The following is a 17632-nucleotide window of genomic DNA, read 5'->3' on the forward strand; positions in this document are numbered from 1 at the left end:
ACACAAATCCCTTTCCTTTGCACCAGGAACTGAATGGGATATTTCCAGTGAATGTTGTATTGGACAAGTATCTCACATACCCAGGAGAACATTTAGTTTCCATCTATAAGAAAACTTGCACATTCCTTCTACACTGTAAAGTTAGAAGATTCTAATATCTTCCTCTTTTCTCAGGAAATAATGATGTAACTCAAAAGCCTCCAGAGGCCTCCTTCTTTCCGAGACAAGTCACTATTTAGACCTACCTGAGCCCCCCATGTGCCCTGTTTCTCCCCTTCCCACTAAGTCACTAAACACCATCCACATTTTCCTTCTTGTTCTTCTTTTCTCCTTTTGCTTCTCTTTTCTCTTTTTCTTTTCTTTTAAATATACTTATTGATTACATTATCATGCTGCACCATAACTACTTTTAATTTCTAGAAAAGCTATTTTTACAGAACTATTTTTGATTCTTAGATGAGTGAAAAATTTACCCATAAATCCAGACAATAGTTTTCTTTTTTTTTTTTTTTAAACTTTACATAATTGTATTAGTTTTGCCAAATATCAAAATGAATAGTTTTCTAAAGAAAGAAGAGTAGGCTGTTGCAATCTACATGTGCATACAACTGACTATACATTCTTCAGATAATATGGCATTATAATTTTCCGTGGTGGAACACAGTTCTCATGCGTGCATGTGCTAAGTCGCTTCAGTTGTGTCCAACTCTTTGAAACCCCACAGACTGTAGCCTGCCAGGCTCCACTGCCCATGGGATTCTCCAGGCAAGAATACTGGAGTGGGTTGCCATTCACTTCTCCAGGGGATCTTCCCAACCCAAGGATCCAACCTGCATCTATTACATCTCCTCCATTGGCAGGTGGGTTCTTTACCACTAGCTCCACCTGGTAGCCATCACTTAATATAGATGGTGAAAAATACATATTCTTTAAAGAAAATATTGGCACTGGGTTAAACATTGTTAATTGTTTTAATATATCTGCATATTTTGTTTGGGTCTATTTTGCTCCATTGTTGTTGTTTTGGTTGTATCCAGTACTTTGCAACCCCATGGACTGTAGCCCACCAGGCTCCTCTGTCTATGAAATTCTCCAAGAAAGAATACTGGAATAGGTTGCCATTTCCTTCTCCAGGAAATCTTCTCAACCCAGGAATTGAGCCCACATCTCCTGCATCAGCAGACAGGTTCTGTGCCACTGAGCACCTGGGAAGCCCAGTGTGCTCTTAGGGATTCCATATTGATAATGTTCACTTTCTTACCCCAGGTTTGTTTTTTGTTTTTTGTCTCTTGTATGACAGGACAAAAATCATTAACCTTGATTACTCACAGCTTTTCTTATCTTCCCATGACCTAATAAGACTTCTCTGTTGGCTGCTTATTCATGGTCATTAGCTTGATAACTAGGGCCCTGAACAATCTGACTGCAAATTTTCTTTCTGTTTTTTCATTCAGTAGCCTTCTTTAAAGCCATGTGCCCCTCAAAGTGATTCACATACTACCCTTTACCCTCCACTTCCTCTACACTTTTATTAACAATGGTACACCAATCTATAAAGTCCTTCCCCATCTTCTCTACCCACACTAAGCTCCTCTTTAGCCATCTCGGCATACCTCTCCCCAGATCATTCCTGCCTGAAGTCAAAGCCGTTATGTATCTGAGTTTTGACAGAAGTCACTGCCTGAGCAATTTGTTGACTATTATACATTGTGACATTGCTTTTATTGTTGCTTTGAATTATTCAAATGCTTTAGCATTACTTAACTTGCTATGTATTTCCCTTCATTTTAAATGTCTCAGCACTCAGGGTTTAAATATAGCAGGCTCTTACCAAATGTGCAGTGATATAAAGGCCATAATAATTATTTAAAAGGTAAATTGATGGATTAGTATGCTAAACAGCACAGTATCACAGAAAGAACTTTTTATTACCTTTTTACTACTTATTTTTTCTGATGTCTCCAAACAGTTAACTGGAGAAGAGAGTCAAACAAAAAAATTTGATGTCAAGCCTAGATCTCAAAAACCAACTGGCATAGATGGCGTTTGTTCTCAAATTCATCCTGTTACTATCACCACTATGCCAGTTTGGCATGAAGTAAGAAAACAGAGAAATCTTGACAATCTTCTAAAGCGAGTTGTTACTACTGTAATTGCTTTGACTTTTTTAGCTATGAAGCATTTTCTAATTAAAGTTTGTATGTAGTTTTTTAGACATAATGTTACTACTCACTTAATAAACTACAGTATAATGCAAACATAAATTTTATATGAAGTATAAAACCAAAAACTTCACGTTACTTGCTTTGTTGAAATATTTATTTTATTGCAGTGGTCTGGAATTGAACACACAGCATTTCTGAAGCCTGTATAGGAGACTGAACAACAATATTGACACACTTGGTCTAAGTGACCACAGAGACACCCTCACCACATTTTAAAACATTAAAATCACATGCTTAATCAAATCCTCATTAACATATATAATTATTATATAAAAACCAAACTATCTAGAAAATCATCTATTTTAACATTAAGAAGTACACTTCTATCCAGAGGTCTGCTGTACAGCATTGTGTGTCTAGTTAACTGTACTATATTGCACACTTAAAATTTCTCAAAAAAGGAATCTCATGGTAATTGTCTTTACCACAATTAGAAAAAGGCCCCGTTAGGAAACTTTGACAATCTATTCCTTTTGAATGGAGATGTCTGGTCTATGCCTGTCCATCATTACATTTTGGAAGTATACAGTCTGCTGTCTGGTTTCTCAGTTTCGCAGCTGGAGAGAAATTTTGTCTCGGGATTAACCATACCTCAAGTCTCACCCACACCTGATTTAGATAACAGTAAGAATGGTGGTTTAGCAAAAGAGACACTGATGTATAGAACAGTTTTATGGACTCTGTTGGAGAGGAAGAGGGTGGGAAGATTTGGGAGAATGGCATTGAAACATGTATAATATCATGTATGAAACGAGTTGCCAGTCCAGGTTCGATGCACGATACTGGATGCTTGGGGCTGGTGCACTGGGACGACCCAGAGGGATGGTATGGGGAGGGAGGAAGGAGGAGGGTTCAGGATGGGGAACACATGTATACCTGTGGCAGATTCATTTCGATATTCGGCAAAACTAATGCAATTTTTTAAAGTTTAAAAATAAAATAAAATTAAAAAAAAAAAGAATGGTGGTTTAGAGATAGTAAGCATGGTGGTTGACAGGACTGTGAAAGAACAGAATGGGGAGTTAATATTTAAATGGGTACAAAGTTGCATTTGTGGGTAAAGGAAAAGTTCTGAAGATGGATCGTGATGAAGGAAATACAACAATGTAAATGTATCTAATACCACAGACCAGCGCATTTTAAAATGATTAAAATGGTAAATTTTGTTTTATATATTTTACAACAACAAATGAAGGCGAAATAAACACTTTCAGGCAAAATATGAAAAAAATTCATCAGCAGTATATCTTCATACTATGAAATATTAAAGAAAGATGGAAAATGTTCCCAATTAGATACTGGTTCTACATAAATTAATGAAGAGCATTACAAAGGGTTAATACGTGCACAAGTACAAAAGACATTTTTTATCATTTTTAATCTCTGCAAAAGATATTTGACTATTGAAAGTAAAAATAATAATGTGTTGTGGGGTTTATGGTATATACCAAAGTAAAATGTCTGAAAATAGCTCAGAAGACAGGAGGGAAGGCTTGAGTGAATTCTGTTCTACATTCTTTATACCATTTGTGAAGTGGTAGAGTAGCACTTGAAAGTTAAACCCTAACTTTCAAATGATACTAAAGTTAAATGCTAAAAACAAAATAACGAGGTATAGATAATAAAATAATCATATTTTTTCAACTCAATCCAAAAGAAGGAGGAGGAAGGAACAAAGAGAAAATGACAATAAATAGCAAGATGGTAGATTGAAACTAAATTATGCTGATAATTATATTAAACATACCTTATTTCAGCTCAGGTCTTCCAAGAAACAGATGCCAAAATGAGATTAGAGGTGCGAGAGATTTGCTGGGGAACATGCTTGTGAAGGAGCACAGGGAGACCACTGAGGTAGGCTGGAAGAGCCTTTAGACCATGATACAGATCCAACATCTGTGAAAGAAGCAAAAAATGAAAAGAAAATTGAAGCCTCGGACCATTTCATAGTTCTGAGAGTATCATAGGAGGTTAATGAAATCTCACTAGCATTAGAGGCAGGAATGTCCCAACTCTAATAACTCCACCATGCTGGGAACAGCCCAAAGAAAGTATGGTTTCAGAGTAAGCACTCTGTTATAGCTAAAGGTATAATTGGAGATGTTTGTCTAACTAGGCTTCCTGCAGAAGATCTGCTTGCTGAGAGAGTGTGCAGTTTCCTCCATGGCCACCACAGTCCATCTTTGTCTTGCACAGAGGCATGTGGCTAGATATCTTCCATGGTTCTGTTGACCTCTTTCCCTACAGCCCTCATTGCTGCAGTTGGTCTCAGGGCTACAGTCGATATTAATCGTCTCCCTCCCTTACCATTCACTATAAATGTCTCTACCCTCTGCTGGTACCTATAAAGGTTTTGGTGTCTTGCGTGCTCGTGCATGCTCAGTTGCTTGTTGTATCCAACTCTTTGCAACTCCATGGACTGTATGTAGCCCACTATGCTCCTCTGTCCATGGGATTCTCCAGGCTAGAATACTAGAGTTGGGTTGCCAGGGGATCTTCCTGACCCAGGGATGGAACCCACGTCTCCTACAGTGCAGGCAGATTTTTTATAACTAAACCACCAAGGAAGCCTTTTGTGTCTTACTTGGTACTTTAAACCAAACCTTTTCTGAAGAATCTGAATGTATGGTCATCATACCATCCCCAGGGGTTGCTGCATGTGTTCAGTCAGAGTCACAATTGGGCAAGAGAGCACTATGAGAGATCTAAGTGCATCACCTGGGTACCACAAATGTTCCTCTCTACCTCTACTATGAAAAAGCAGATGTGCCTCTTTCTACTCTTGTCATCAATTTCTCCTGCCAATACAATTTCTCCTCTTCTCATCTGTTGGTCCCTGTAAAAAGGACTCTAAGATATCCTGGCAGTCTGGATGGCATACAGTTCAATAGGATCTCACAGTGTCTCCTAGTAGCTGGGTGCCTCCTTTGGGGCCAGAATCTCTAACTTTGTAGAGCCTATAGTTGCAGAGATGGGAAGCACAGACTCTACCAAAAAGATATTAGATTCCACTCAATTTTTTCTGTAAACCTAAATGTGTTAAATAAGTAAATAGTATGTTAATTTTAAAAAAATGAGGATGCTTGGGGCTAGTGCACTGGGACGACCCAAAGGGATGGTATGGGGAGGGAGGAGGGAGGAGGGTTCAGGATGGGGAACACATGTATACCTGTGGCAGATTCATTATGATATTTGGCATAACTAATACAATTTTGTAAAGTTTAAAAATAAAATAAAATTTTTTTTAAAAAATCAAAAAAAAAAAAAAAAAATGAGGAGAGTCAGGTTCCTCTGTCCATGGGATTCTCCAGGCAAGAATACTGGAGTAGCTTGCCATTTCCTTCTCCAGGAGATCTTTCTGACCCAGGGATAGACAGATAGAACCCAGGTCTCCTGCATTGCAGGTCAGTTCTTTAGCGACTGAGCTTTGAGGGAATTCCATTAAATAAATAAATAGTATGCTAATTTTTAAAAAGAGGGAAGAGTCATGCCATGTCATTCCTTTGCTCTGAACACTATAGTTACTCCCCATTTCATTCAGAGTCCAAGCCAAAGATTTCTATGTCTATAAGACCTCATTTCATTACCCTATGATTTCATCTGCTACTAAAATTTCCCTCCTATTGTTCTACTCCAGGCAAGCTTCTAGCATAAAACATTAGCACTGGACATTTTCTATTATCTGGAATGCTCTTCCCTTAGGTATCCCCATGGGTAATCCCTTATCTCCTTCAGGTTACTGCTTCAAAGAACACATAAAACATAAAACCCAAAAAAAGACAAATACCCCAGTTGAAAGAAACTGGGTATAAGATTTGAATAAACTCTTCTCAAAACAGGAAATCCAAATGGTTACTAAAAAAAGAAGATATGATCAGCTCCTTAGCAAGCAAGTGAAAGCAAATTAAGACCATTAAGACCAAGGTCTGACAGAAAACCATTACAGACCTATTAGATTCACAAAAAAACATACTGTCTGACAATTTCAAGTGTTGGTGAGAAAGCTGAATAACAGGAATTCTCTCAGGAGTGAAAACTGATACAAATTCTTTGCAAATAGTTTAGCATTTTCTAATAAGGTTAGAGGTAGCATTCTACCCCGAATTAGACACACTGGAGAAACTCTAGTACCCAGTTAGGAATTAGGTACGGGAGAGTTCACAGCTGCTGCTGCTAAATCGCTTTAGTCATGTCTGACTCTGTGTGACCCCATAGACGGCAGCCTATGAGGCTCTCCCGTCCCTGGGACTCTCCAGGCAAGAACACTGGAGTGGGCTGCCATTTCCTTCTCCAATGCATGAAAGTGAAAAGTGAAAGTGAAGTCTCTCAGTCCTGTCTGACTCTTAGCGACCCCATGGACTACAGCCCACCAGGCCCTCCATCCATGGGATTTTCCAGGCAAGAGTACTGGAGTGGGGTGCCACTGAGTTCACAGCAGCATTGTTCAAATTAGCTCCAAATTGGAAATGATCCCAGGTGCACTGAGATAGAGTCAATACAAAAACTATTACTAGTATAATATTAAGCTATACAACCATAAAAAGGCATAAACTATGTATATATATCCATCAACAAGATGAACCCTACAAATATACTGTTGAGTGAAAGAAACCATCAAAAAAAAAACACAAAAAACTACAATTTGCTTATATAAATTAAGAAAGCAAACAAAATCCAGCTGGAGCCCTTAGTGGGTAAACTAAGGGTTTATCCTTAGTGTAATATCTATAGAGATAAGCAAGGCCAGATAGTCACCTTTCTTTGGTTGATTTTATGTCTGATGGGGGAAGAGTGGCCAGTTTCCACTTGGTCTGAGTGATTCACAAATGTTGCTCTGCAATTGTTGTTTAACCTGTACATATGTTTTATGTCCTCTTCTGTATGTATAAAAGATTTCACAAGAAGAAAAATAAACAAACCTTAAAAAGACAAATTGATGATAGATCTAAATCCATAGGCATCAATATGAATGGAAGATACTGTCATAAAATTAAGCAAACATTTTGTTTATCTTTTTTCTTCACTTTTCTCACTGCTTTGGCTTGCACTGAGTACTAATTATCTACTGTTCGTGTTGCTGCCTATGCATTTTAGTAGCTGTTCACTGATCTAGTCTGACCTTCTGTTTAGTAATTTCAAGTAGTCAGCAGGAGGCATTAAATTGCATCAGGACATAATGCATTATGCAATATTGTAAAAACTAAGATAAGATGATGCTAGGGCTTGCAAAGCAGCAAGCTTTATGTAAATGAGACCCCTTGGTTACAAGACATGGCTTTAATTGGAAGAGAAATGTCACACGATTGAGGTATAGTGGTCTCAAGGCGGGGAAAAAAAAAAAAGACTAAGAACTTTTGCTTCCTCCTGCTCCCAGGATTCTGAACTGAAATCCCTTTAATCATTTTCACACTTTTGATTTCAGTTCTGAGCAGGGCTATTACACAATTTGGCAAATCCACTTCAGAAAGACTGTTGCCAAGGTTATTTCTTAATCATGTAGGGTAGAATGGTTTGAAAAATAAACTAAAGCAGATCTAAGTTTTGAAAGCAAGAGTCTCTAATTTCAAAAACTTTATTAGCTGCCGTGTGACCTGCTGCTAAGTTGCTTCAGTCGTGTCTAACTCTGTGCGAACCCATAGACAGCAGCCCACCAGGCTCCCCCATCCCTGGGATTCTCCAGGCAAGAACACTGGAGTGGGTTGCCATTTCCTTCTCCAATGCATGAAAGTGAAAAGTCAAAGTGAAGTCGCTCAGTCGTGTCCAACTCTTAGCAACCCCGTGGACTACAGCCTACCAGGCTCCTCTGTCCATGGGATTTTCCAGGCAAGAGTACTGGAGTGGGTTGCCAGTGCCTTCTCCAGGCCGTGTGACCTAGTCTCCCTAAAAGGGCTCTTGGTGATTTTCAGAACCATTTATTCAATCTCCTTTAGAGGCCATACTCAAGCTTCATAAAACTGGTTTGGTATGTAATTGTGACTATAGAAGTTGTATGAAATCTGCCCTCAGTCAACTCAAAAATAAAATAGAAATGGTTTCAATAATACAATCAATTTGCCATTGAGACCTTTCTGTAGGTACAAGTCAAGAGATAAAATACAGTGTAACAGCATGGAAAGCTCCCTGAATCAGGATCCAAAGACCTTAGAGTTTGTATGACTTTGGGCAAATCATACAATCTTTATATACATAATTTTTCTAATCCACAACACAGATGACATTTATCAAGCCAATCTCATGTTGGATGAACCAAATGAGATGGAAGATATGAAAATAGTCTACGAAATTTAAATCATCCTGCAAATGTTGTATTAGTATCACAAAAGCCAAATGGAGATTCTCAAAATTTCTCCTCCTTCAAGTCTTCAGATTTTGTACACATATAATGACAATTCTCTTCCCAGTTACATGTGGCAGCACATCTCACCAGGTTTAATTGTGCCAGTAGCTTCACCTCCATAGGTAAAATGTGTAACTCCTCAGAGACGCACTTTATAGGGATATTAACAGGGAAAATGAATAGAAGGGCAAAATGGCACATAAGACTGGACTGAATTTTGGATTCTTATTTTCCTGTGTGACCTTAGATGTGTGGAACAGATGATTGCTCGTGTCCTATCTATTATAAAGCTTAATATAAAGAGTGCATTGAGATAGGAGTCCTGCTGACTGTCCAGCGGCAGAACATATGCTTTGAAGTTTTCTATAATAATGATGAGGGCCTGGCTCCAACCCAACACTCACCAGGTCCTCCAGTATGGACTCATTTCCAAGATGAACCCACTAGTGTTTGCAATTTCAGACTAGAGCCATAAAAGAAATTTCTGTCCTGGGTAAAGTAAACTGGATCATATGGGGTCTGAATCCGTGACCTTGGCCTTGTTAGCTGTGCTCTAACTAGGTGAGGTAATAGGTCCAGATGGTAACAAGATGTAGAACACTTTGCAGAGGTCATTCAGTACTTATATAGATCAGAGATGACTTCCAAAAACTGAATCCTTTGATAGCATGTGCTGTTTCACCCCTAGGTCCTAGTCCACAGTTCTACAGAAGCGAAAGTAGGGAGACAGATGGTCAAGCTGGAGGGAAGGAAAAAGAGAACAAACATAAAGGGAAGGAAGAAAATGTTGGGATTCTGGCCAATGCCCAGAAATCTGAAATACAATAGAAAGCTGATAAATCTCAAAGCATGAGAAACTTAGGCAAAGACATCAGTTGTTTCAGTACAAAGCTTAGCCATCAACATGAAATATCTCCCCTTCGAGAGAACACACTATCAAAACAAAGTATAGTACAAAATTGGATTGGTAAATATTCATAAAATTCTCCAACCATGAAATATGTGTTGATATGAAGGGAAATAATACTGAGGTTAGGAACACTTGAGAAGAATTCCAAAGTTAAAGGAATCGGGAACAAGGCTACAGGGTGGCTGGGGACACTTCCAGCAGCAAGGAGAGAGAGAGTTCTTTGCAACCCTTGTTACTAAGGAAATTTCAGAACTGGTCTATAAATAGCTCCCTGCCATTAGCCCCGTCAGAAACAAGGTTTTGTAGCAACACTGCAGCTCTGTGTGCTGCTGAAGGAAATTCAATTCTAACCAATTCTTTTTTCCAGTTTTTTTGCTTTCTGCCAGACAGAAAGATAAATATCACAGGAAAGAAAATGGAAGTGTGGATAGATGTATAGCTCGAGACTGCAGTGCTTCTTTTACACAAGAATTTTAACTCATGCAAACTATGAAAATAATGCATGTGCATTATTAATACTCCTTCCAGTATGAAGCTAGGTAGGACTTCAGTTGCTGTACTTTCAGGGTTGGTATCTAATGCCTGTTTTTCATGGGTCCTAAAGAAGGAATTAGTATAGTAATCTAGTATCTTTTCTTTTATTGAATAAACTCTGATTCCCTTGCAAAGTTTCTTTCATCCAAGATGTTAACATAAAAGAATTTATTTTAATTTGTCAGTACTTTTATTTTGATAAATTGTAAACTTTTCCTCCTACACATCAACATTCTTGCCTTTTTCTCCTACTGTTTGCTTCTGTTTTCTTTTGAATGTGTTCCCAACAAATAACTGAGTAATTTGCAAATATTAATTTATTTAAACAAATGTAAATATCAGTTTGGGGGGAAATGGCTATGATGTAACTTACTGGACATTATCCCATCAGGTAGTTTTTATCAAAATTACTGTATTTGTAAGCTTCAAGTCTAATCTTTAGCAAATGCATGGAGATAGGAAAGTTGATTTCAATATCTGCCCCTTTATTTCTTCTGCCTTTGAAACTCTCCTATCTAGAGAGTCTCTGACCATGTGTTTAAATCCACAAGATCAACTCAACTAACCGTGTTTAATCCATAGGTATTCCGCTTTCTTCTTCCTCTCCAAAGCAAAACTCTCTCCCCATATTAATTTGTAAATTCAACACAAGCAAGTCCCACTGGAATTGAGCAAATTATAACATTTGTTTGGAGGAGTAAATATACAAGAATACTCAAGAAGGGACTTCTCTGGTGGTCCAGTGGTTAAGAATTCAATTTGTAATGCAGGGGACACAAGTTCAATCCCTGGTCAGGGAACTAGGATCCCACATGCCACGGAGCAACTAAGCCTGTGGGCTGCAACTAGAGTCTGTATGCCGCAATGAAAGATCCTGCATAATACAGTGAAGATCCAAAGCAGCCAAATAAACAAATACATTTTTTAAAAACAAAGAGTCAACAAACATTTTAAAGGAAGAATAGGAAGAATAAGAGAGGGATTTACCCTAGAAAATATCAAAACACGCTAAAAAAAAAAAAAAAAAAAAGAGCGTTAAAACAGTACACAAGTGAAGACAAGCAGACCAATGAACAGAGAAGAGAAACCTGATACATGACTATATATCCACCTACATATGTATGTATATAAATGCTGCTGCTGCTGCTGCTAAGTCGCTTCAGTCATGTCCGACTCTGTGCCACCCCATAGACGGTAGCCCACCAGGCTTCCCCGTCCCTGGGATTCTCCAGGCAAGAACACTGGAGTGGGTTGCCATTTCCTTCTCCAATGCATGAAAGTGAAAAGTGAAAAGTGAAAGTGAAGTCACTCAGTCCTGTCTGACTCTTAGGGACCCCATGGACTGCAGCCCACCAGGCTCCTCCGTCCATGGGATTTTCCAGGCAAAAGTACTGGAGTGGGGTGCCATTGCCTTCTTTGATGTATATAAATATAAAATATGAAAAGATGGTATTTTAAATCATTGGGAAATGTTATTGGACAATTGGCTTTCCATCCATCAAAATAACAGGTTTCTTACCATATACTATATACAAAATTAAACTCTAAATGTTAAATGTTCAAATGTAAAAAATTTGAAAAATACTATAATAAAATATGGAAGACAATGTTCATCAACTTACAGTGGGATAGAAGAGAGGAAGCCCATAAACCCACAAACTCCAAAGGAAAACATGAATATATTTGACCATGTAAACTATCAAGTCATCAATATAATGAAAGGCACGGTAATTTAAGCATATATACTACCTAGAGAGAAAACAGTGCAAGATATATAACAAATGAAATGTTAGTATCCATTACATAAATCTTTAAAAATCAAAAAGAAAAAAGGTAAATGACTAAGTAGGAAAAATGGACAAAGAATCTGAACCATTTTGGGGAGATTAAAAAAACAGTGACTGAAACGCATAAAAAAGGATAGTCTCCCTAGAGGTCAAAAAACACAAGATAAAATAAAATGAGACTTTTGGGTTTTAGCTACCATGTTAACAAAGATTTAAAACTGATAATATCTAGAATTAGTCAAATTATACAAAAAAATGCTGAGTGCCGAAGAACTGATGCTTTCGAACTATGGTGCAGGAGAAGACTCTTGAGAGTCCCTTGGACATCAAGGAGATTAAACTCATTAATCCTAAAAGAAATAAACCCTGAATATTCATCAGAAGGATTGATGCTGAAGCTCCAATACTTTGGCCATCTGATTCAAAGAGCTGACTCATTGGAAGAGACCCTGATGCTGGGAAAATGTGAGGGCGGAAGGAGAAAGGGACAACAGAGGATGAGATGGTTAGATGGCATCATCAGCTCAATGTACATGAGTCTGAGCAAACTTCAGGAGATAATGAAGTACAGGGAAGCCTGGCATGCTACAGACCATGGGGTCACAAAGAGTTGGACACAACTGAGAGACTGAACAATAAGTCACATTATGGAGAAAGATCTCTCATATGTTCCATCTATCCTAGTTAAATAAATCTTTCTGCTTACTCTCTAGCTGCTCATGTACAGCCAGAACAATCTGGAGAAAAATACACAATCACCCTGAAAGTTTAACTGCAAACTCATGACCACAAATCTCTTCTAGGCACAAAACACCGTCCAACAATCTCATTATCCTTTCCAGGATGCTCAGTCTCCCATTCTCCAAAAATAGTTAGCTTTATGCTTCTATTTTTTTCAAACCTTGAATGTTTCCAAACTTCCTTTACAGTCTCTTCCTTTACAGCTAATCTTTTCTGACATTTTATTAAGAAAAAATATGCAATTAGTCATGCCTCATTTTGCCATCACTAAATTAACCAATTTATCTGCATCTGCACCTATACCATCTTCTTTTCCTTTGTTACTATAGATAAAATATCACTAATCCAATTTAAGGACAATCCTGCATTTGTTCTTTGGATCTCACCACATTTTTTTAAAGGACTTTTGTTGTTGTTCAGTCACTCAGCTGTGTCCAACTCTTTGTCACCCCACGGACTACAGCACACCAAGCTTCCCTATCCTTCACTGTCTCCAGGAGTTTGTTGAAACTCATGTCCATTGGGTCGATGATGCCATCCAACTGTCTCATCCTGTCACCCCCTTTTCCTTCTGCCCTCAATCCTTCCCAGCACCAGGGTCTTAATCCCACATTAATCATCACTGATTTATCCCTGTACTGAATCAATTTTATCTGCATACAAACCTAATCTAGCCTCATCCATCTTCACACAGAGCATCAGAGCATCTAGTTGGTAGTCATTAAGTCATGTCCAACTCTTGTGACCCCCATGTACTGTAGCCTGCCAGGCTCCGCTGTCCATGAGATTCTCCAGGCAAGAATACTGGAGTTAGTTGTCATTTCCTTCTCCAGGGGATCTTCCTGATCCAGGGAGCGAACCTAGGTCTCCTGCATTGCAGACAGATTCTTTACCAACTGAGCTATGAGAGAAGCCAAGAGTCATCAGCATCTAGATGGTATTTCACACCCCATGTCCTCCTCCAATTATCACCCCATTTCTCTGTTCCCTTTCTAAGCAAAAGTTCTATCTTATGAGTTGAGTTATCTAGCAAGGCTTTATTCACTTCCTCTCATCACATCTTCTCTAGTCTGAGGCACTGGGCCTCCATCACCACCACTTCACTGAAACTACAGAAATTAAAGTGATCCGTGACATCCAGTCACTCCCGCTGCCAGTGACTTTCCTGTCCTCATCTTACTTGACCTCTCAGCAGCATTCAACAAAGTTCACCTCCTCTCCCTATTTAAAGAACTTCCTACTCTTGAATTCTGTCGCTCCCCAAACTGTTAGACTTTTCCTTATGTCACTGACCACTTTTGGTTTCTCCTTCTTCACTTGATATCAGTACATGAAATGATTCAAGACTCTGTTCTATGTTGTCCACTTTTCTGTCTATACTCTCTCCTTAAGAGATCCCTTTCGTTCCTGTGTCCTTAATAAATATAGTCTAGATGCTGGTGACTTGTAAAATTTGCGTCTTCGTTCCTAACATTTACTGAACTCCAAGTTTATAAATCTAAGATCCTTCTCGTACCACCACATGGAAGCCTAACAGTCATTACAAAACTAACATAGACAAAGCAGAATTCTTCATATATCATATTATATCCAAGTCTACTTTTTCTTATTTTCCCCATTCCAGTAAATGGCCACCACAAACCAACAATTTGCTTAATCCCAAATTCTAATAGTTATTATATTTATCCTATTTCATATCACTTATGAAATTAATAACCAAGTCTTATCTCTTTCATCTACAACACCTGCTTCTAGCCCATTTAATTTTTCCCACTTTGCTATTAATATCTCAAGCCACTCTCCTTTCTTAAATGAATTATGATGGATTTTTAGTCTTCTCTCTTGTCTACTTGAAATCCACTCTCCACAGAGCAATTAGAAAACTTTCTAAAACATAAATCAGATCCTCTGCAATGGCTTTCCACTGGATTTAGCATGAAAAGACTTTGCATTCATCTGATTTCAATGTATACCTTCAAGCTTATTATTTCTCATAGGCTCTAGCTGCCCAGATCTAAGTCCCCTCGAAATACTAAATGTTTCAGGATCTGTCCATGTGCCTTTCTATTCCTGTTTCACTCTATTCTTAGCTCTCTATTTGGATGACTATCTTTTTTTATATTTCACATCTCAGTAAAACTTTTTCTAACCACCTAACCTAAAAGAATAAGATCATCATCACTCTCTATCACATAATCACTTTATTTTTTCATGCCTTATATAAACTACAAATAGTTCTCTTGTTCGTTTACTTGCCCATCTCCCTTCCACCCATTCCATCTCTAACTCTTTGCTGGAATACAGGCTACATGAAAGACCTCATCTGTTTTTTTTTGTTTGTTTTCTTTTCAGAACTGTATTCTTTGTGCCTAAGGGGGAAAAAAGCCAAATATATACCAAAGATTATCCTGGATTATCTGAGTGGGCCCAGTGTAATCAAAACAGTCATGTAGGAAGGAGAAAGGAGGACCAGAGTCAAGGAGAGAGTATGAGAGGACAGAAGCAAAGGTCAGAGAGGAGATAGGAATGGTATGTTCCGGCTTTAAAGATGGAGGGAGGAGTCAAACCAAGGAATGAAGGCAACCTCTTCAAACTGAGGAAGGTGATGAAATGGGTCTCCCCTAGATCCTCCAGAAGAAGGAATGCACACCTGCTAACATCTTGATTTTAACTCAGTGAAACTGATTTAATATTTCTAATCTCTAGAACTGTACGATAATAAATTTGTGTTCTTTAAGTAGCTAAATGTGAAGTCATTTGTTACAACAGCAAGGGGCAAGTCATACAGTCTGTCATCATTCGGATTTACATGGTTTTTAATGTAGTAATTTCACCCCAAGAAATCTATTCTATGAAAAGTTCAAACTATTCAATTCCTATAAGTTTGTTGTTCAGTGGCTAAGTCATGTCCAACTCTTTGTGACCCCGTGGCCTGCAGCATGCCAGGCCTCCCTGTCCCTCACCGTCTCCTGGAGTCTGCCCAAGTTCATATCCATTGAATCAATGATGCTATCCAACCATCTCAACCATCTCAACCTATAGCTTTATGTTGTCTTAAAACTGTCCAATGTTGTTCTTTAGTATTGTGTCAGCTTTCCATGTAAACTTTTTCCTTTCCATATAAAGTTTAGAATAATTTGTTGATATCTACAAAATAGCTTGTTGAGATTTTAATTAGGATTCCCTTCGAACTATGGGTCAAACTGGGAAGGACTGACATCCTAACAATATTAAGTCTTATAATCCATGAACACAAAATATTTTTTCATTTATTTAGATCTCCTTTGATTTCATCAGTATTCTCTATCATTAAGATCCTATACATAATATTTTTTTAGATTTGTAACTAAGCATGTTCATTTTTATGCAATGGTAAATATTATTAATTTTTTATGTCAAATTACAATTGTTCAGTGCTAATAAATAGTAAGAGCAAGTGATTTTGTATGTAACCTTGAATTCTATAAACTTGATAGACATGGTTAGTAGTCCAAATTTTTTTCTGATAAATTTGGGCATTATATCCATACACAATCAGGGCTTCCCAGGTGGCACAATAGTAAAGAATCTGCCTACCAATGCAGGAGATGCAGGTTCAATCCATAGATATGGAAGATCCCCTGGAAGAGGGCATGGCAACCCACACCAGTATTCTTGCCTGGAAAACTCCATGGACAATGGAGGCTCATGGGCTACAGTCCCTGGGATCCGAGTTAGACACAACTGAGTGACTAATATTTATGGTGATAGATACTAACTAGGCTTATTATGTGATCATTTCACAATATATGCAAATAGTGAACCATATTGTTGTATACCTGAAACTACTATAATGTTATATGTCAATCAAATCTCAGTTTAAATTTCTAATAAAATAAACATAAGTCTACTAGGACTATTTCTCTTTGTATGAGTTTTGCTGGTTGGTTTCTTTCAAAGAATTAGTCCCTGTTATCTAAGTTATCAAATTTGTGGGCACAGAATTGTTTACAATATTTATTTATTACCTTTGCCACATCCACAGAATCAGTAGTGCTGGCCTCTGTTTCATTTTTATTATTGGTAATTTATGTCTTTTCTCTTATTTCCCTCATTCAGTTCAGTTCAGTCGCTCAGTCGTGTCCAACTGTTTGTGACCCCATGAATCACAGCACGCCAGGCCTCCCTGTCCATCACCAACTCCCGGAGTTCACTCAGACTCACGTCCATCGAGTCAGTGATGCCATCCAGCCATCTCATCCTCTGTCATCCCCTTCTCCTCATCCCCTTCTCCTCCTGCCCCCAATCCCTCCCAGCAGCAGAGTCTTTTCCAATGAGTCAACTCTTCGCATGAGGTGGCCAAAGTACTGGAGTTTCAGCTTTAGCATCATTCCTTCCAAAGAAATCCCAGGGCTGATCTCCTTCAGAATGGACTGGTTGGATCTCCTTGCAGTCCAAGGGACTCTCAACAGTCTTCTCCAACACCACAGTTCAAAAGCATCAATTCTTCGGCACTCAGCTTTCTTCACAGTCCAACTCTCACCTCCATACATGACCACAGGAAAAACCATAGCCTTGACTAGACGGACCTTTGTTGGCAAAGTAATGTCTCTGCTTTTGAATATGCTCTCTAGGTTGGTTATAACTTTTCTTCCAAGGAGTAAGCATCTTTTAATTTCATGGCTGCAGTCACCATCTGTAGTGATTTTGGAGCCCAAAAAAATAAAGTCTGACACTGTTTCCACTGTTTCCCCATCTATTTCCCATGAAGTGATGGGACCAGATGCCATGATCTTCGTTTTCTAAATGTTGAGCTTTAAGCCAACTTTTTCACTCTCCTCTTTCACCTTCATCAAGAGGCTTTTTAGTTCCTCTTCACTTTCTGCCATAAGGGTGGTGTCATCTGCATATCTGAGGTTATTGATATTTCTCCAAGCACTCTTGATTCCAGCTTGTGCTTCTTCCAGCCCAGCATTTTTCATGATATACTCTGCATATAAGTTAAATAAGCAGGGTGACAATATACAGTCTTGACCTACTCCTTTTCCTATTTGGAACCAGTCTGTTGTTCCATGTCCAGTTTTAACTGTTGCTTCCTGACCTGCATATAGGTTTCTCA

The sequence above is a fragment of the Bubalus kerabau genome, chromosome 4 (genome assembly GCF_029407905.1).
Source record: "Bubalus kerabau isolate K-KA32 ecotype Philippines breed swamp buffalo chromosome 4, PCC_UOA_SB_1v2, whole genome shotgun sequence".
Taxonomy (NCBI): Eukaryota; Metazoa; Chordata; class Mammalia; order Artiodactyla; family Bovidae; genus Bubalus; species Bubalus kerabau.